The sequence below is a fragment of the Hakea prostrata genome, chromosome 9 (assembly GCF_041222555.1).
Source record: "Hakea prostrata isolate BN-2017 chromosome 9, UWA_Hpros_2, whole genome shotgun sequence".
Lineage (NCBI taxonomy): Eukaryota > Viridiplantae > Streptophyta > Magnoliopsida > Proteales > Proteaceae > Hakea > Hakea prostrata.
In genome coordinates this window covers 16,210,746-16,231,509 of record NC_142608.1, presented here as the reverse complement: position 1 = coordinate 16,231,509, position 20,764 = coordinate 16,210,746, and the positions used below count along the sequence as shown (strand labels likewise).

The following is a 20,764-nucleotide window of genomic DNA, read 5'->3' as shown; positions in this document are numbered from 1 at the left end:
GGCGTTGTTCCAATTGAGTGTAACTAGAGGATGGAGCACCAGAGGTAGAGGAAGTGGGAGGAATGGCTGATGCAGCAGCAGGAGGTGGTGCACTGGAAGGGGGAGCTGAACTAGGTGTAAGCATGCGAGTGATACTGAAGTGTGTAATGGCACCTTTGTTAAGTGTATGGACATCAAAAGCCTGCACATCAACATGGTTAGCCAAACATAAAGCAGTAATTAAACATGGAAAAGCTAAACTACCACCCTGCCGAGCAGCACAAGCACAAATGGCCTCATGAATGCGATGACCCACATTAACCCGACGCCCCTCCAAAATAGAGTGGAGGAGCAAAGCTCTATCCACTGAAACAGTCTGGCTATGCGTGGAGGGCATCAAGTGGGTCTGTAAGAAATGGTACCAAATTTTGGCTGCTGGTTGCAAGGTGTGGCGGGCAATAGTTAATGCACCTTGGGTGGATGATGACCATTCCGTGCCAGGAGAACACATAGCCGAGAGAATATTATGCAAGGCAATTGGGTCTGTCGAAGCAAGATAGGCATTATGCTCATCCTCCACATTGTCCAATGCATAATAGGCATTAATGGATGGTCCATCTATAGGTATGTGCATCCCCCTAACATATACCTGGTCCTGAGATGGGGCAGTTAGATTGGCATAAAATTCGTAGACTAGGGAAGGGATGTAGGCACCAGGATGGGTGCAAAATTGTTCCCAATGATGCCCAGCTATAATGGATGGGATGAATGGAAAGGCTTGTGCTTCATTGGGTTTTAATTTGAATCCCTTCTCCGGAAGAAATTTCTTGGTGGAGATGGATGTGAAGTGGTTCTCAGCTATGGGAGAGGCAAAATAAGAGGGACCCATGGAAGCACTAGAACTAGGGTCGGTTCTGCTCTTCTTCTTAGGGGCCATTTCGAATGGAATGCACAAGGTTGGCCCCTAACAACCAAAATTGAATTCAAACAAAAACACTATCAAACTAAACATAAAAAAACAGAAATAGTAGAAGACAAAAAACAACTAATCAAACAAACACTAAAACAGACCATATCTAAAATAGACCATATCTAACAAAAACAGAAACACCATACAAGTAGAAAACAACAAAAAACAAACAAATAATAAACAATTAACTACAACTAATCAGACAAATAGTAAGAACAAACAAATAACAAAAACAGAGGAGATGAGCATAGGGTAGTGATGACCCAGAAATTCTGTGTTGGTGTGTGCGAGTGATGGTATCTCCAAAACAGCACCTAAAACAAATGAAAAACTTTGCATATACCCTAACGAAAACAGACACCAAGACAGTTTAAGAGCAAACACATAAACCATAAACCAAAAGTGAACATTTGACAATAACAGAGGCCAATCAGAAATTTCACAAATATGGAATGAAAGAAAGGAAATGGGAAGAACACTTAGCTGATGTGGTGTAGGGAAGATGGAAGGTCGAAATACCACAAAAACATGCCCGAAACCCAGTACAGCACCGGTAGTCCTCTGAGAAGTGATTCGATGATGGAATGGGGGAAAAAGTTAGGGTTTTTGTGAAAGATGGGCTATCGGTGAAGAAGAAGGTTGCTTTGGTGGGTGAATGTAGGTAAATGGAGGTGTGAAAGTCTTTGAGAAGCAGAAAATGGAAGAGGAGAGGAGAGTGAGTTGCAGTGGAGAAGAGAAGATGGTGCCGTGAAGGTCGAAGAAGGGAGCTGAGTGTTTTTGGATTTCGGTTTGAAACAAGAAGGTTAATGGGTTGGGGTGGGTATTGGTTCAGAATCGGTTCGAATCAGTATTGGTTCAGAATGGCTTAATAGAAGTTTTGAAGTGTAATTGTGATGGGTTGGTTGGGTTTAAGGTTAAATCGGGTCAAGTGATTGGTTTTATTGTTGTTGTGGTGTTGCGGCAGCTTTGCTATAGCAACGAACACAGAATGTAATTTTCAACAGAGAATGTAATGTGTCAACAAAACATGTAAGACCCGTAGCTGAGGATCAAAACTTTGTAGTATCATTGTGGCCACATCGCTACAACAAAGATAGTGAAATTTGCTGGATATTGAAACATGATCTGTTCAGCAGTTTGATTTAATGATAAGTTTGGCAAAACACCCAATCACTCTCTTTTTTTGTTCCCCACACTCCCTACACATCAAAGATACATGTTAGCAAATTATCTGTCAATTTTTATTTTTTTTTTAATTAAACACCTGATGAACTAATAGCACACAATTAAACTAAAAATAATGAAATCTAATTGACTTCCCTTCTTTTTAAGCCTCTTGAAGGTTGATTGAAGATTTCTCCCGCTCCAATGGTGCTCCCCAAAAATGCTTGATTCTCTGCCCATTGACTAGAAAATTCCTGTTAGAGATGCCCTCTTACAGCTCCACTGCTCCATGTGAAAATACTGTCATTATTGTAAAAGGACTTGACCATCTTGATTTCAGCTTTCCTGGAAATAGTTTGAGTCTGGAGTTGAACAGCAGAACTTGCTGACCTGGTTCAAATACCCTCTGCAAGATTTTCTTGTTATGCCATTTCTTCACTTTCTCCTTGCAGAGTTTGGCATTCTCATATGCTTGGAGCCTGAATTCATCAAGTTGATGGAGTTGTAGCATTCTCTTCTCAGCAGCCAAAGTAGAGTCAAAATTGAATTTCTTAATTGCCCAGTATGCCTTATGCTCTAGTTCCAATGGTAGATGGAAAGCCTTTCCAAACAAAAGTTGATATGGGGACATTCCAAAAGGTGTTTTGTAAGCAGTCCGGTAGGCCCAAAGGGAGTCATCTAACCTTATGGACCAATCCTTCCTTGTTGGGCATACTGTTTTCTCCAAAATCAACTTGATTTGTCTATTAGAAACTTCAGCTTGCCCATTTGTTTGGGGATGATAGCTTGAGGCAACCTTATGACGAACTCCATATTTAGACAATAGAGCTCCAAGATATTTGTTGCAAAAATGTGAACCTTCATCACTGATTATGGCTCTTGGAGTACCAAATCTAGTGAAGATATTCTTTCTCATGAAGTCAATAACCACCTTGGCATCATTAGTTGAACAAGCAGCAACCTCCACCCACTTGGATACATAGTCTGCTGCTACTAAAATGTAAAGATTGCTGTATGAAGGAATAAAAGGCCCCATGAAATCAATTCCCCAAACATCAAACAATTCTACTTCCAAGATATTGGTTAAGGGCATTTCATTCCTTTTGGAGATGTTTCCCACTCTTTAACATCTATCACATTTTTGAATGAATTGATAGGCATCTTTCAACATACTTGGCCAATAAAACCCCGATTGCAAGACCTTTGCTGTTGCCCTATCTCCTTGATAATGTCCACCATATGGGGAGTCATGGCATTGCCTCAACACATCCTCTACTTCTATCTCAGGGATACAACGCCTCAATATTTGATCTGCACATAGCTTGAATAAGAATGGTTCATCCCAGAAATACCTTTTAACCTCATGTAAAAATTTCTTCCTTTGTTGAGTGGGCATCATAGGGGGTAGAAGTCTGCAGGCTAAATAATTAGCAAAATCAGCATACCAAGGTGTTTGTGAGAGGGAAACAGCAAAGAGTTGTTCATCAGGGAAGACTTCTTTATTTTCAAATTCAGCTGCTTGGTTTGGATTTTCCAACCTAGACAGATGGTCAGCCACTTGATTCTCAGTCCCCTTCCTATCTTTTATCTCCAAATTGAACTCTTGAAGCAATAAGATCCATCTAATCAGCCTTGGTTTAGCATCCTTCTTGTGTATCAAATATTTGATGGCTAAATGATCTGTGAACACAATGACCTTTGCCCCCACTAGATAAGCTCTAAATTTGTCAAATGCAAACACAACTACCAAGAGTTCTTTTTCAGTGACAGTGTAATTCAGTTGTGCTCCTGATAGGGTCCGACTAGCATAATATATTGAATGGAATACCTTATTCTTACGTTGTCCCAAAACTGCTCCTACAACCCAATCACTAGCATCACACATGACCTCAAAGGGTATAGACCAATCCGGTGCCACAATGATGGGTGTAGAGATTAGCTTCTTCTTCAACTCTAAAAATGCTGTCATACATGCTTCATTAAAGCTGAACTGACTTTCTTTTTCAAGCAGGCTACACAATGGTTTAGATATTTGTGAAAAATCTTTTATGAACCTTCTATAAAACCCAGCATGTCCAAGAAAACTTCTAATCCCTTTCACACTTGATGGTGGTGGTAATTTTTCTTTAATGGCAACCTTGGCTTTATCCACTTCTAGACCCTGTTTGAAAACCTTGTGTCCAAGAACAATCCCTTCTCTAACCATAAAATGGCATTTTTCCCAGTTGAGGACTAAATTGGTTTCTTCACATATCTGTAGAACTTTTGCCAAGTGAGTGAGACATTCAACATATGTTTCTCCAAAAACTGAAAAATCATCCATAAACACCTCTACAAATTGTTCCACCATATCAATGAAAATGGCCATCATACATCTTTGGAAAGTGGCTGGGGCATTACATAGACCAAAAGGCATTCTTCTAAAGGCAAAGGTACCATATGGGCAAGTGAAAGTGGTCTTATGTTGATCTTTAGGAGCAATGGCTATTTGATTGTAACCTGAGTATCCATCTAAGAAGCAATAATACTCTTTTCCAGCCAATCTATCAAGCATTTGATCAATGAAGGGTAGAGGGAAATGATCTTTCCTTGTAGCCTTGTTGAGCTTCCTATAGTCCATACATATTCTCCACCCACTCACTATCCTTGTAGGTATCAGCTCCTTATTATCATTCTCCACAACTGTCATTCCTCCTTTCTTGGGGACACATTGTACTGGATTCACCCACTTGCCGTTCGAAATTGGATACACAACCCCAGCATCTAACCATTTAATGATTTCCTTTTTGACCACTTCCTTCATAATTGGATTCAACCTCCTTTGATGCACAGAATTATTACAGCAGTCTTCCAGCAGAATTTTGTGCATGCAAATTGATGGGCTGATTCCCTTGATATCTGATATGGTCCATCCTAATGCTTTGTTGTATTTCTTCAACACTTTAATTAACATATCTTCTTGCTCTGCTGTTAGCACTGCTGAAATGATAACTGGAAGTGTCTTTCCTTCACCCTAATAGGCATACCTAAGGTGTCCTGGAAGAGGCTTCAATTCTAACACAGGAGGCTCTTCAATTGATGGCTTAGGAGATTGAGTTGCATGCTCAGATAATACAAGAGGATCAAATCCACTCTTTCTTAATGTCTCAGCTGGTCTTGCATCTAACCATTTAATATAGCTACCTGCTTCATCACCCACTTGTGAAATTTCAGATGTTAATGAAAGCTCTAATGGATCTGTACTACCCTTTGTCTCAACTTCTTCTAAAACCAGCTCCTCAATGATATCTACCATTGAGCATTGCTCTATCTCATCTGGAGATTTCATTGCCTGGAGAACATTGAAAGTGATTTGCTCTCCATTTACCCTCATAGTTAATTCTCCTTTGTGCACATCAATCAAAGTCTTCCCAGTGGCCAAGAAGGGTCTTCCAAGAATGATGGGCACATCTCTATCAGCTTCAAAATCAAGAACAATGAAATCAGCAGGGAAGATGAACTTATCAACTCTTACCAAGATATCTTCAATTTTTCCTTCAGGATGAGCTAAGGATCTATCACCCACCTGCCCGTTACTGTAGTTGGCCTTGCTTCTCCCACACCAAGCTTCTTGAAGATTGACATTGGCATAAGGTTAATGCTAGCTCCAAGGTCACAAAGGGCTCTCCCAATATAATTTTCTCCAATAGCACAAGGAATGGTGAAACTTCTAGGATCCTTTAATTTTTGAGGAAGCTTGTTCAGCAAGAGGGCACTACTCTCTTGTGTCATGGCTACTGTTTTAAACTCTCCAAATCTCTTTTTTTTAGAAAGGATGTCTTTCATGAATTTCACATAAATTGGCATTTGTTCAAGTGCTTCTACCAATGGTATATTGATGTGGAGCTCCTTCAAAACATCCAAGAATTTCTTGAACTAATGGTTTTGTTGCTGCCTTTGAAATCTTTGAGGAAAGGGGGGTGGTTTATAAGGCACTTTTTCTGGAAAACCCTGTTGTAATGGAGCTGTAGCTGGTGGTGGTTCAGCACTTTGGTTTTCAAAATCAGATTGGTCCTTTTGAACAGCCACTGGATCTACCTTTTCCCCTTCTTCTTGGACAGGAATAGGCTCCTTCGGTTGACTGGACTTAAAATGAGGTGGCTCTAGATGTTTCCAACTCCGTAATGAAATAACCTTGCAATGCTCTTTGCCTTCACGCCTAGGATTTTCAGTATCACTTGGCAATGATCCTTGAGGTCTGTTGCTTAAAGCATTAGCTAGCTACCCAACTTGATTCTCCAAATTTCTCAATGAAGCTGCTTGGCTCTGAATAATTGCATCATTCTTTGCCATGTATTCTTTCAATAGAAGCTCAATTGATGAAGAAGGTTCCATAGGCTGAGTCTTCACTTGCTGTTGAGCACTTGGAAGCTGATAAGGTCTAGTTGGGATAGATGATGGGCCTACATTCTGTCCTTGACCATTCCAAGAGAAGTTAGGGTGCTACCTCCAACCAGGATTATAAGTGTTGGAATATGGGTTATTAGCTTTGCTGAAATTACCAACATAGTAGGCTGATTCTGGGTTAGATGGACAACTATCAAAGACATGCTCCCCACCACAATATGTACAAGAGACTGTTGGATTTTGTTGAGGTTGTACAGCTGCAGCCAAGTTTACAGATTTTAGCACACTAGTGAGGGATGAAACTTGTGTAGTTAAGGCTGTCACTGCATCCAACTCATAAATTCCTGCCACCCTCTTACTTGTAGCAGCTCTTTCAGCTGGCCATTGGAAGTTGTTGTTGGCCATCCTCTCCAAAATTTCGTAAGCCTCATTGTAAGACTTTGCCAATATAGCCCCATTGGCTGATGCATCCACTATGGATCGAGTTTGTGCACTTAAATCATTGTAGAAAGTCTCCATCTGAATCCAATGAGGAATGCCATGATGAGGACATTTACGCAAGAGCTCCTTAAACCTCTCCCATGCCTCATATAAAGACTCACTATCCAACTGTTTAAAACCAGTTATGTCATTTCTGAGCTTGGCATTCTTTGTTGGAGGGAAGTACTTCATCAAGAACTTCTCTACCAAGTCATTCCATGTAGCTACTGATTGGGGAGGTAAGGAGTTCAACCACGCTCTTGCTCTATCCCGCAATGAATAAGGGAATAGCTTCAATCTCAAAGCTTCTTCAGTTGCTCCAGGTATCTTGAAAGAGTCACTTACTTCCATGAAGAGTCTAAGATGGAGATGAGGATCTTCTATTGGTAACCCATTGAATTGTCCCACAGTTTGAAGCATTTGGAACATCACCGGCTTAAGTTCAAAATGTAAGGCTTGAATATCTGGCCGTACTATGCTTGGATTCAGCTCATGCAACATGGGGACAGCATATGCTCTGATGGCTCTATCTCTATCATCACCCTCAGCTGCCATATTATTCTCATTATTATTCAATCCATTTCTCACTGCTTCAGCCATTGTTGGAACTGCTGTTAGGCCTCGCTGCTCCCTTCTTCTAGCTCGAAATGTCCTTTCTATTTCGATGTCAAAGGGTGCCAACTCTTTATCAGGTAGCGTGTTCATACAAGGGTAAAAGCACCTGAGAATAAAAGGAAACTAATATCAAAGTAAAGAAATTTCAGTAGATAACTAAACTTACTTCTACACTAATTATTAAAGAAAAAATTCCCCGGCAACGGCGCCAAAAACTTGATGCTTGTATCTCAAGATATTACTTAAGTATATGTATTGCAATCAAGTAATAAATGATAAGTAAAGTATCGATCCCATGGAGAATTATATCCTTAACTTTCAATGTAAAAGTAAAATTGATTTAAATGAAATTAACAAGGTTGATTGGTGATTGACTAACTAAATAACCAAATGACAGGGAAAGAAAACTAAGGAACTAAAATGTAGATTAAGCAATGGAAGAAACTTAATGAGTGACAAGTGTGTTAGGAATCAAGTTTCCCTTCCCCTGAATTTTATAATACAAATACTAAAGCAATACTACAACCCCAAGATAAATCAAGAACTTGGAATGAATGGCAATATGGTATTTTCCAATACACATAAGCTAGTATCCTAAGTCAACATCTGCATAATCCTATGAAGAATTGAATTAAGAATGCAATTTAAACCCAATCCAATCAATGGTAATGTGAGATAATTGGGTATTCCTACCCAACCTACTAATTAACACAACCTAATTAAAGATTATCCTAACTCACACAATTCAACAAACACCTAGACTTCATTAATTTTTCAATTAATGAAATTATAACATTCATTCAAGAAAGATCATTCAAGAACTGAAATTAGTCAATATAACATGCTGAATTCATTAACAATAAAGTGGATTGCAATAAAACTAAAGAACACATGATTAGTTACATATCAAAATTCAGGTTTAGGTACTACTATCATCCCAACACAGCTAAGATTTATCCCATAACATAATTAAAATGCATAAAACTAAGTATAGTTGACATGAGACTAGAAAGTAAGAAGATAGAGTTATAAAAACAAGAATAAACTAAAGCTTCAATGCTTCCACACGAGCTCCAGCCTTCTTCTCCAGCAAATCAGCAACTCCAGAAGCTCCTTGCTTCCACAAGAGCTCTAGCATTGGTTCTATCTTCCCTCCTCTTAGCCGAGCCTCTATTCCCAACCTTAGCCGAATGTGTATGTCAATTTCCCCTTTTGCCTCTCTTCTCTTTCTTCCATAAATGTCTACAATCATTAGGTTAGATTCTGGCCATAGGATTAGAACTTTCCTCTTGAGATCAAGGGCTGAAAACCATCATGTATTTACAAGAATTTTGTCCACTTAAGTTAGCCCTTTCTGGTCAATTCCATTTGAATTGGATCTAAGAATATTCTGTTCCGTTGTTGTAGCAATGCAGCAACAACTCTACAACAAAGTTAGAGGACAAGTTCTTCTATTATGAATCTTCACCTACATTTTCAAGAGAAAGAGAAGCAATCAAATTCATCCATAAAAAGAAGGGAAATTCATGTAATGGTGATAATAATGAACTAAACAAAATGCAACATGTTAAGACTAAACAAGACAACACCTAATGAATACTATCACTAAAACAAAGACAAAATACTCCTAAATCAAGCCATCTCAAGTATAAAAGTTATCAATCTTAACTCTATTTCATAAAGTTATCAAAGAGTCCAACAATGTGTTGACTTCCTCAATATTTAGGTTAGATTCCCCAAATGGCAAGTAATGTTGTAGGGGATCATCAATAAGCATGTTTGGAATATTATCAACCACTACCTCATCAATAAAGTTAATTGCAAAGCACTCTTCACCCCTGTTTGGGCTTAATGATGCATTGAAGATGTTGACTCTAAGTTTCTTATTGCCAAATGATATGTCCATGACACCCGATCTACAATTGATGCAAGCATTCGTAGTAGTTAAAAAGGGTCATCCAATAATGACTGGTGGTAACTTATCTGTATTGTCCATATCTAGGATAAAAAATCAACAGGAAAATATAGATCCTCAACATTTACCAAAACGTTTTCAAGTAGCCCATGAGGTCATTTAATTGAGCGGTCTGCCAATTGTAGAATCACATCAGTGGATTTCAAATCTCCTAGACCAAACTTATCATAAACTGAACCGGGTAAAAAATTCACACTGAATCCCAAATCAAGCAATGATTTACTTATAGATAAATCTCCAATAACACATGAAATTAAAGGTGTACCTGGATCTTTAAGTTTAGGGGGCAGTTGGCTGGAAATTACAGAGCTGACTTGTTCAGTTAGGTGCACAGTTTTAAGAGCCTGAGTTGTCAACTTACGCTTTTGGGTGCATTAATCTTTTAGAAACTTAGCATAAGTTGGGACTTGCTTGATAGCATCTAATAGTGGGAGATTGATACGAACTTGTTGGAATAAATCAATCATCTCTTGCATCTTAGCATTCTTTCTAGAATCTGGAATTGAGGACTCAAAAGCTTCAGGGAAGGGGGCTTTGGGAGTGTAAGATTTAGGAGTAGGATTTTCACCCTCTACAATTGGAATGTGCAACCCCTTACAAGGAAATTGATGGGAAATACTCACAGGTGATGTTTCTTTACTAGGTTTGTGTGCGTCATTGCCAGTCTCATGGGTCAAATCAACATCTTTGCGACTCTCAAGATCAATGGGCAATGGCTTAAGAGTAGCCATATGTGCATAATATTCCTTCCCACTACGTGTCACAACAGAGACTGCTTGGACTTGTTCTTTCCTAGACCCAATTTGATGATTAGGGTTACCTATTGGTTGACTAGGTAACTGACCAAACTCCCTCCTACTAATGGCATCAGTTAGTTGACCAAGTTGGGTTTCCAATTTATTAATGGACTGAGAATGGGAATGCAACAATTGAGTGTTTTGCTCTAATCCATTAAGTGCTTTTAGTACCTTATCCTCAAATGATGAATTATGTAAGGGTTGTGGACATGATGGTTGTTCATTCCTATAGGCATTTTGGTGCATATTAAATGGAGGTAGTCTATAAGGTATTTGATTAGAGGGATTGGACATTGAGCTTTGCCATGAAAAATTGGGGTGGTTTCGCCATCCTGGGTTGTAGGTATTGGAATATGGATCATTGCCCAATTTAGAAACTCCTTGGGCCAAATGTGCATGCTCCTTCACAAACTCAAGATATTGTGTAGCCAAACAACAATCAGTGACATGATGGGATAGGCTAGAACATAAAGCACATGCTTCAATCTGATTAGGTGGAGAGAAACTTGTAGGAAGTGGAGATGGGGTTTGTTGTCCTAATGACAAGAGATGGTCCAATTTCTTTGATAGCAAGTCAACCTTAGTGCTCATCTCAATGGTAGGATTGATCTCATAGAGACCGCTCCTCTTTGGTTGCCCAATGGATCGAATCTCAGTCTTAGCTGCTGAAGCATGCTGTTGGGAGTTTTCACTAAGGGTCTCAAAAAGTTCCCATGCTTCATTCTCATTCTTGTGCATGAAAGTCCCACCACAAGAAGAATCAACCATTTGCCTATGTCGGTCTCTAAGGCCATCATAAAAGCATTGAACCAATTGCCATTTAGGAATAGCATGGTGGGGGCACTTTCTAAGTAATTCTTTTAGTCTTTCCCAGGCCTCATGAAATTGTTCTCCTTCTTGTTGAGAGAAACTCGTTATCGCTCTCCTAATGCTATTAGTACGGCCAATGGGGAAGAACTTTGTAAGGAACTCCTGTTGCATTTCTGCCCAAGTAGAAATTTTAACATTGTTCAAAAAATGAAGCCAATGCTTAGCTTTATCTTTAAGAGAGAATGGGAAAAGAAGTAACCTTAAAGCATCAACTGAGAGGTTTTGAATTTTAACTGTGGAGGACACCTCTAAAAACTCATCTAAGTGCTTATAAGGCTCTTCATTGGCAAGTTCATAAAAAAATGGTAGCATTTGAATAACACTAGATTTGATCTCATATTGAGCCGCCTCTATGTTAGGCAACTTAATACAAGAAACTGGAGTATATATCATAGGAATGAAATGCTCACTCAAGGGCCTCATTGGAGGCTTATAGTTTGCCATGGTTCTTTGCCTTCTAAAATTGGCCAAAGTCTCTTATAACTCTAAGTCAAGTGGAGTCAACTCAGGGTTTAAGGATCGACAACCATGCATACACACATAAAACAAGCTAAATAAATAAAATTAGAAGAAAATAACTACAACAAAAGAAAGAGTTTAGGACGTACCTGAAACGCAATCCACGTGATCTTTCGAACAAAAGTTACACATGTGGGATGAGGGATGGAGATTTTTTAAAAATTACCTAAACAATCCAATCTAATGCAAATATTACAATTGAAAAGTCCTAAATACAATTATATCTAAGAAATAAAAGATAACAACCTAAACTAATTATCGAATCACTACTCTTGCAGTTACCTACAAAACAAAAGAAAAAGAAATTAGGGATGGTCTTCCTAGATATGCCCTACACAAGACTATCGTCCTTTGCGGAAGCTTGGCACGCTTAGTTTGCTGAGCTATTGAACATCTTTGGCCAAACTCAAACACAATCAACTATAAGATATAGAACAATCAAATTAATGAAATAAGCATGGTACATCTACATCCCAAAGAAAATGAACTAGCTACTCTCATAAGAAAAATAAAGATGAAACATAGGGAGACACAGAGAGAGAGAGAGAGAGAGAGAGAGAGAGAGAGAGAGAGAGAGAGAGAGAGAGAGAGAGAGAGAGAGTTGTGTTCTTCTTCTTCAGCAATGAGAGAGATGAGAGCCGCATTCGCCGTCTCCTTTTTCTCTGTGGCTGGCTTTTCTTTTATGTCTCCCGCATATGATGAATCCCTTCGCTTTACCCGTCAATTTGACTTTTATTCTTTCGGAGTTTGGGAAAACTCAAAACTGAAAAGTTGTAGATATTTTCAATATCGTTCCATAGCATCTTGAATTACCACATTTTAAGCTTATACGAGAGAGATATGCCCAAAATACTGAAGGTAGGTCTGTTTACCCGATTTTCAGATTTATTACCAATTTTGTTCCTTAGACCTCCACCTATTTCCAATTTGGCTAAGATCTCACTTTTCATGATTTCTTGGGCAGCAAGATTGAATGTCATGATTTAAAATCCACCAATATCTAATATATTTGCCAACTTTACTCCATATTAACTCTAATATCCAAAATCACCTTATTCTTGAAAAATACACAAAAATACTCAATTAGCTCTCTTCAATTAAATAAGTATGGGGAATTAAATCCAATAAATAATGGTAAATGCATGCTTATCAGTCATGTATTGATTGATGCAGAAACTAAGTATCCTAAATTGGACAAACAAGCATTAGCTTTAGTCACAACAGCACGAAAGCTGCGACCATACTTCCAGTCACACCGTATTTTTGTGCTCACCAATTTTCCTCTAAAGAAGATATTGCATCGACCAAATCTTGTAGGTCGACTTGTAACCAGACGGTTGAATGAAGCGAGCATCCAATAGAGTTTCAACCCCAGCCCACCATCAAGGCTCAAGCTCTGGAAATTTTCATTCTCGAAACTCACCAAGACAAGAATGAAGAAAATAAATTCACTGTCGAATCAATAAAAAGATGGATCCTATCTGTGGAAGGATCTAGTATTGCGCAAGGAAACGAAGTCGGACTACTTCTACAAAGTCTAGGAGGATTTGAAATAAAGTATGCACTCCGTTTGAAATTCAGAGCCTCTAATAATGAAGCAAAGTATCTTATTGGCCAGCTTCAGGCTAGCAATAGCCTGAGGGATCCAGAACCTAGAAATCAAAAGCGATTCACAATTAATTGTGAACCAGGTCAATGGAATATATGAAGTAAAAGAAAAAAGGATGGGCAAGTATCTAAGCTTAGTTAACCAATATAGAAAATACTTCATAGGCTTGCTAGTCAACAAGTACCTAGAGCGAAGAACGATCAGGCAGATGCGCAATCTTGCTCAGCTACAGAAGATTTGGACGTCACAAAGCCAGTGATTTCCCTAGGAGAACTAGTAAGTTCGAGCATCTATGTGGTCGACCACATACGGATACAGATCCGAACGAGCAAAGGCTGGATGGATCTGATCATTCGATTCTTAAAGCATGATCAACTTCCAAAAGATAAAAAAGAAGCCTGAATCGTTTAGCAAAGAACTGGAGTATCTTCTACTTTATAAAGAACGTCTTCATAAACATAAATTCAGAAATTAAGCATGGCCGCTTCCACTCCACGGTAGAGCTAATCCTGGTATGTAGCATGATCACACGAGGGATCATCACCGAAATCTTTGTAACTGCCAACACCTTGTGTGAATTATGCTTCATCTGCTTGCGCTTCCTCGTACTGGCCTTCATAGTCATCAACACCTATAGGACAATGTAACAAAAGATATTTGCACGAAAGGAGTGAGTTCAAGAGAACCGCAAGACATGTTATTCCATAACAACATAAATAACATGATAGCAAAAACATAGCATGATGTAATATGATATGAGACAGACAATGCATGTATGAGTCTAACTCTATGTATGCTGGTCTCTATAGGCAGACATGCTTTAAGTCATAGCACCATACTTCTTTTGGTAGGTCTCAAATCACTCTCCCTCAACCAGTATCTTGGGTTCTCCGGTTGTAATTGGGTCCTGCATGCCTCTCGAACATTCCTTGGCTGGGGTTTAGGTCGTCGTTCTCTCACATCAACTTTGGTCTAATATTGGCGCATGTCAAGGTAACGCCTAGCCAAATGCAAATCATCTACTTGGTTATATCAACTTAGATCCAGATACGTCCATTCCTCACCCCGGGCAATCCTCTCCAGTATCATTCACACTAGAGTCAGCGTATCCTTTGGCTACAACCAACTAGGACTACGGACTCATTAACCCTATTGGTCATCCACAAATAATAGATGGGAAGCTCTCATGTCCTCTCACGAGTTGGCTACCGGTCTTGAACACCCATGAGCCCAAGTCTACTAAATGTAACCCTACCAATGAATGGCCTCTCACGAGTATCAACAATGTGATTTATGTCCTCTCACAGATATGACTCACCGGTCTTGAGCGCCCATTATTCCCCATTGCCACCACGGGTTACTCAATCTCAATACCCTTCCGAATCGGGTCTGATATAACAGGGAATCCTAGCCAAACACTGCTAGACAAGTCCTAGGTATGACAACCAATAATCCAGAAAAGCATCAAAGGGCACCATCGGAAATATCCCATACTATTCCCAATGATGTCCAAGGACAAAAATGCCAAAAAGACATTCCCCAATCCCAAATCATACCTAATTAATCTCAATCCCAATTCAGTCATAACATACACAATTGATATCTTATCATATGAAAGAATACATAAAAACAAGATCAATTGAGTATGTAACATATATGAGTAAGAATCCATTCATGATCAAGTACATTAAGGAAATGTAAAAGTAAGATCCTACTGTACTTACAACAGTCATATCATAATTAGAAACTAAAATATCAGTAGCAAATCTAGGTGTTTCCCAATTTAGAAACTAGGATCCACACAATCTATGTTAATATGGAAACAACTGTCCTTACCTTAACTAGATTCGAAATATCCCAGACAAACAAGAGAATGAATCCAAAATTAGCAAACAAACCCTAAACAAGCATTAAAGAATTATTAGGAAGTAGTCCTAAAAGAATAGACATCAAATGGATCGAAACGGACAAAGAAATCCCTTACTGTCATGCTAGGAAGACTAGCTGGGTTGATTGGTCCAGTCGACCCAATGAACAGTATGCATCCAAAAACTGATTTTTGATCCAAAACCTATTCTATAAGATTCGAAATGCTACGAAACTTGGAGGGAATCTCTAAAACAGTAATCTAAGACTAACTAGCATAGATTAGACTTCAAACAACGATCAAAACTAATACTTATTAATTTAGAATCATACTTTCTAATTTGATAAATTCATAGTTTTCATTGAAAACAAGCTATGAATTCAAGAGAAGAACTAGAGATGATGATATCTCATTCTAGTAGACTAACACAGTAAATCAAGGATATGAATAATCATGAAGATGTATCTATAATGCTAGAAAAATCATATCAAGAGTATGATCATAGTTTCATGAAGAAATCAAAAGAATCATGGTCAAGATTGAGTATGAAGATCATAGCATTAAAGAATGAATGAAGATTGTAGAAGAGATGATTGCAAGGATGCAACATCTTCTTCATAATCTTAGTACAGAGAATAAATCATAGTAAGAGTAGATCAATACTATACAATAGAGATTACTAACCTTTGATTGAAGGTACAAGAGAGGAAACTTGAGAGTTTGCGAGAGTTCTTCACTAACACTAAGGAGAGGCTTTGAGAGGAGTTCTCCACGTTCTTTAGGGGTTTTAGAAACAAAAGAAGCTAAGAAACAAGAAGTTCTATTATATAGAGCATCATAAACCTAAAAAGAGGATCTTGCACAGATTCTGTCTCTGTGGGTCGATTGGTTAGGTTGATTGGCCCAGTCGACTCAGGCAGTCGACTAAGGCTGTTAGCAAAGCCTGAAATAGGTAATTGAGGGCCTAACTCTTATCAAAATCAAATGGGTTTCTCACATCATAAACTACAACTCACCTAGCATGGAGGAACACCTTCAAATCATGTCCAATCAAGCTGGGTCATCAACCAAGCTTTTCTTCACCAAGGTGTAGTCTTTTTTCCAAAACCATCAAGGTCTCCAAGTATGGAGCATCATTGTCAATTTCCATGGGTTAGGAGTCAAATACCATGTCTTCCACTGATATGGCCCATAGTTGACTTCCACTTCTACTTCGGGTATTCGGACCTACAAACAATAGAGTTTTCGGGTTAAGGTTAGGGTTAGGTTTCACAAAGATCGTGACTAAATAATTTTAAGCAATTTTTTTTCCGGCTGAATGTTTTCTGCCATTTCAATGAAGTGTCGTTAATTTTTTATTTTTTTTATTTTTTCATTTTGTATCATAAAATCTGGGAAGATCACAAGAGGAGGAAAGCGGATATAGAATCAAAGATCATCTGTTTCGTGAACTTGAGAGATCCCATGTAATCAATAAATTAAATGCTTTCTTACAAAAAAAATAATAAATTAAGTTAAATGTTCGCATATACATCTGACAGCAATCTCTTCGCCAAAGCCAGATGAATTTTAACCCATATTAGTGAAGCTACCTTTTCCAACCCAACCCAACTCTTGTGAGGTTGAGCTGGAAAACCCAGATCGATGATGGACTTGGTGCATCTTGATGGGCATACATATATGGATGGTATTGGCAAGTGAGTGACAGTGAAGCTGAGCAACCCAAGGTGGAGGGAATTACATGGTGTTCCGTCCCAGCAAGGTCCATCCCCATATTTAAACCAGAATTGCGACGAGTGCCAAGAGCGCCTGCTACGATTGGTCATATGCATACCACCGATTTCCCAATTCGCCACCCACCAAAACTCATCCAGTGGCGCCACCCCTATTCGCTTTCCATCTCTTAACTCCCTTCAAAACCCCTGACAGATTTCACTCCTGCTCCTTCCACCTGTTTCTTCTCCACTGGTCATCGTTTCCTTTCCTTCCTCGTCTGCCTCATTATAACCTCCCATGGCTCCTCTACTCCTCATGCAAATCCCTCAACCCTCCATACCCCTCACCTTTCTCTGCATCCTGCTCGCGTTATGGATCTACACACCTCCAACCTGACCACCAACACCACAACCTCTCCCCCGACCGTGACGACCACCACAGGTTCCATTCACGGAGAAGAACGATCTCGATTTCTCCAACCCGCCATGATTGCTACGAACCCTTACCAGAATGTTCAATCTTCAGAGTACTTGGGAAGTGTCCATGAAAATAGGGCCATGCTAAAGGAGCTGTATTGGCCATCGCCGAGACCGAGAGTGCAGCAGCCAATTTTCAGATGGCCACCTTCGATCACAAAGGCTGCGCGCTATAAAAGATGGATTGCTCGGAAGATGATTTCTGGTTCTTCGTCTTCCCTTTCTTTGAGCTTGTACCCTCCAGCACCAGCCAGCCAGGGACAAGCAAGATCTGCTACAGTGAGAACCGACGATTCCAAAACCATTATCCCATCTGATAACAAAGTGGCTTCTTCTTTTCTTTTTTTCTTTAGAGTATGTTCTACGTTCCGAATCGTTTTAACTTTTTTTTTTTTTTTTTGGCCAGAGACTAAGATTCTTGTTTCAGAAAGAGCTAACGAGAAGTGATGTCGCTCCGGTGGGAAGGATCGTTCTTCCAAAGGTGTGGTTTTGTATTCATCATTCTCCTGGGTTTCGTTTATTTTTCGTCCATAGCTTACTGGGACAATTTCGCACTTCAGAATTCAGATCATGACAAACACGTCCTTGACTTTCCCCATTTTCTTTATTTCCAATTCATTTTTAAGGTTTTTTTTTTCAACATGAGATATGGATATTATTGTTCTGCTAACGAAAGTTCCAACTTTGTTATATGAACAGAGGGAGGCAGAGGCGTATCTTCCTCCCCTTACAACAAACGAGGGGATCCAAATTCCAATAACAGATTTCTCCACCAGCAAAATCTGGCGGATGAGATATAGGTGAGTTTCTCTTCTTCCATCAATTTAAAATTTAGCTTTGGCCCATTCTAAACCCAGTTTGTCTCTGTAAACAATGCAGATTTTGGACAAACAATAAAAGCAGAATGTACATATTAGAGAATACAAGTAAGCAAATCTGGATAGCCAGATCTATTCTTTTGTTTACTCTTTGAATTAGAGTTTTTCTTTTTGTCCCTGAGTTCGAATACCCGAGCAGGAAATTTCGTGATGCAACATGGCCTTGAAGTTGGAGATTTGGTCAAGATATACGAAGAGCTTGAAAGCAAGATGCTGGTGAGCTTTTCTCTTTTTTTTTTTTTTTTTTTTGGTAATTCAGTAATTTATTGGAAAACTGAACAGGGATTACACAGAGCATCTTGATTACAAACATCAAGAAGCCATGATTCAGATAATTGCCATACTGTCCGACCTGTAGAGGACAGGGCATGCTGGGCTAGGGAATGTGCTACTCTATTAGCATCCCTATTGATGTGTACAAACGTTAAGTTTGTAAAGTCCTTTGCAAGGAACATAATCTCCTCAAACAATAGAAAAGAGATAAAAATCATCTGCTGTGTACATCTCACCATGCACAATAATCCACCACAAGATGACATGAAGTATGTCAACTAGAAAGCTGAGTTTAAAGAGCTGATTTTAAGTGAAAAAGGAAAAGTTTTAACAACCATTTATTTATCGTATACCCAACCATTATTTGTATTATGTCTTATTTTTTGGTAAATCCATTATTTGTATTATGTCACTTCTCTACATTAATGCCATTGTTTTCCACCTCAGAGGTCTTTTTATTTTATTTTTTTTGGTAAGAAGAAAATCTTCATTTATTGAACTTTAAAGGAATAGAAAAACACACCGAAAACAAAAATAAAAACGATAGATGCATAGAAACATAAAGTCCGAACAGAAACATCTAAAACTAAGGAAAGAAATTTGACCAAATTTTCATACATATAATAGACAAGGTCATCCAGGTTAAGGTATGGGTTAGTCCCAATAAAACCTTAGAAATAAAGTTGTAAGTACAACAACAACTAATAAGTCCAAAAGATGTGAAATACACATCCTCCATCACAAGCCCAAATAGAGAAGAAAAAAAAACATGCCATAGAGGCCAAGAAACTAATGAATGGCTACCAGATCAATTTGGAAGACAAAAGTGCAGGGAAGTGCCGCCGCTTGATTTCAAGAGAAGAATGAATGGGATAGTGCTTCGGCAACGGTGACTTTTCCTTCACCAGATGTGTGGTTGGATGATGTTGCGGAAAGGGCTTTAGCAGAGGAGTTGTAAGGGCTGAGATGTTGGTGACCAACAGCATTAAAGAGGCTACAACATGGGCTCGCTGCATCAGAACTTCCAGATCCAAGTGATTTACTTCCAAATTTAGCATCGACAAGAAAGAGGGGAAAAGAAAAGTAGAATGCTGAAGGCTCCTGGTAAGGGAGAAGAAAGTTTTCTAAGAAATGAAGAGGAGATAGGAGAAAGGAGAAAGAGGAGGAAGAAGAAGAGCCGAGGGACCACCAAGCTCTCTCTGCCTCTAAAGGTTATCTGTGCTTAAGGGTTTCTCTAGAGCGGCGCTGAGGAAATAATTTTGATCTTGAAGTTACAACGAGCTTACCCAACAGCTAGTGAGGTAGTCACACCTTAGAGTTAAATCATACTGTAAGAAAAAAAATGACCTGCAAAATCTTTTGTGTTGCGGACTTTGAAGGGCTTTCGGTTTATGTTATTGGAAGGGAACTCTTAGATTGACACCTCTTGCATCGGAAATTTTTATATATCTCAACTCTTCATTCTTCCTTTTTCTCAACCTTCTTTTTGTTACTAGGTTCTCAAACAAAAATAGAAATAGAGGTTTTTATTTAGAGAAAACTACAATGTCAAGTTGTAACCTATTATGATTTGATTTTAGCCCTAGATTTGTAAACTGTTATGCTTACACCCCCTGAAATTTATTGTATTGTAAACCACTCCTTAAATAAAGAAATAAATAATATATCTTTGTTGAATCTTCTTATATATGGAAGAAGAAAGAAAGTCGCAAAGATATCTAAAATCCGTCATGTTGCTCTTTGCCCTCACCTATTCTCTCTTTCTTTCTTTTCTCTCATTTACCTTGAAAGTTGAAACTAGTTTGTTAGTGGTGGAGTGTTTTATATTAGTTTAGACCTGAAATATGGTAGATGCTAAGTCATTACTTGACCCCATTATTGCAATAGTAAGAAACATTTGATATATTATCAAAGGATTGCTTAGTTGGCAATGACTACTGCCTCTTAGCGAAGAAGTTATGACTCTCTCTCTGATGGCATTTATAATATTCTGTCCCCTAATATAAAGCTGCCAATTCAAAAAGAAAAGGGTGATATTTGATATATAATTTGAAACATAAGAAATATAAACATATGAGATATAAATGTAACAGTTCATAAAAGTAGAGGGTCTATATGTAATTTTCTGGGATGAAAGGATGGAGCCTTCTTCAACATTTAGATAAAACCGTAAAAGAGTTTTATTTTAAA

The 20,764-nt window shown here is 38.7% G+C and overlaps 2 non-coding genes across 2 annotated transcripts; both read left to right on the top strand.

The window, feature by feature from the left end:
* The first annotated feature begins 7,034 nt into the window (after window positions 1–7,034).
* Window positions 7,035–7,141, top strand: LOC149004845 (small nucleolar RNA R71). The gene has a single exon (XR_016170057.1). It is a non-coding gene; the product is annotated as a small nucleolar RNA R71 (small nucleolar RNA).
* Window positions 7,142–11,192: 4,051 nt separating this feature from the next.
* LOC149004844 (small nucleolar RNA R71) lies at window positions 11,193–11,299 on the top strand. The gene has a single exon (XR_016169981.1). It is a non-coding gene; the product is annotated as a small nucleolar RNA R71 (small nucleolar RNA).
* Window positions 11,300–20,764: the final 9,465 nt, after the last annotated feature.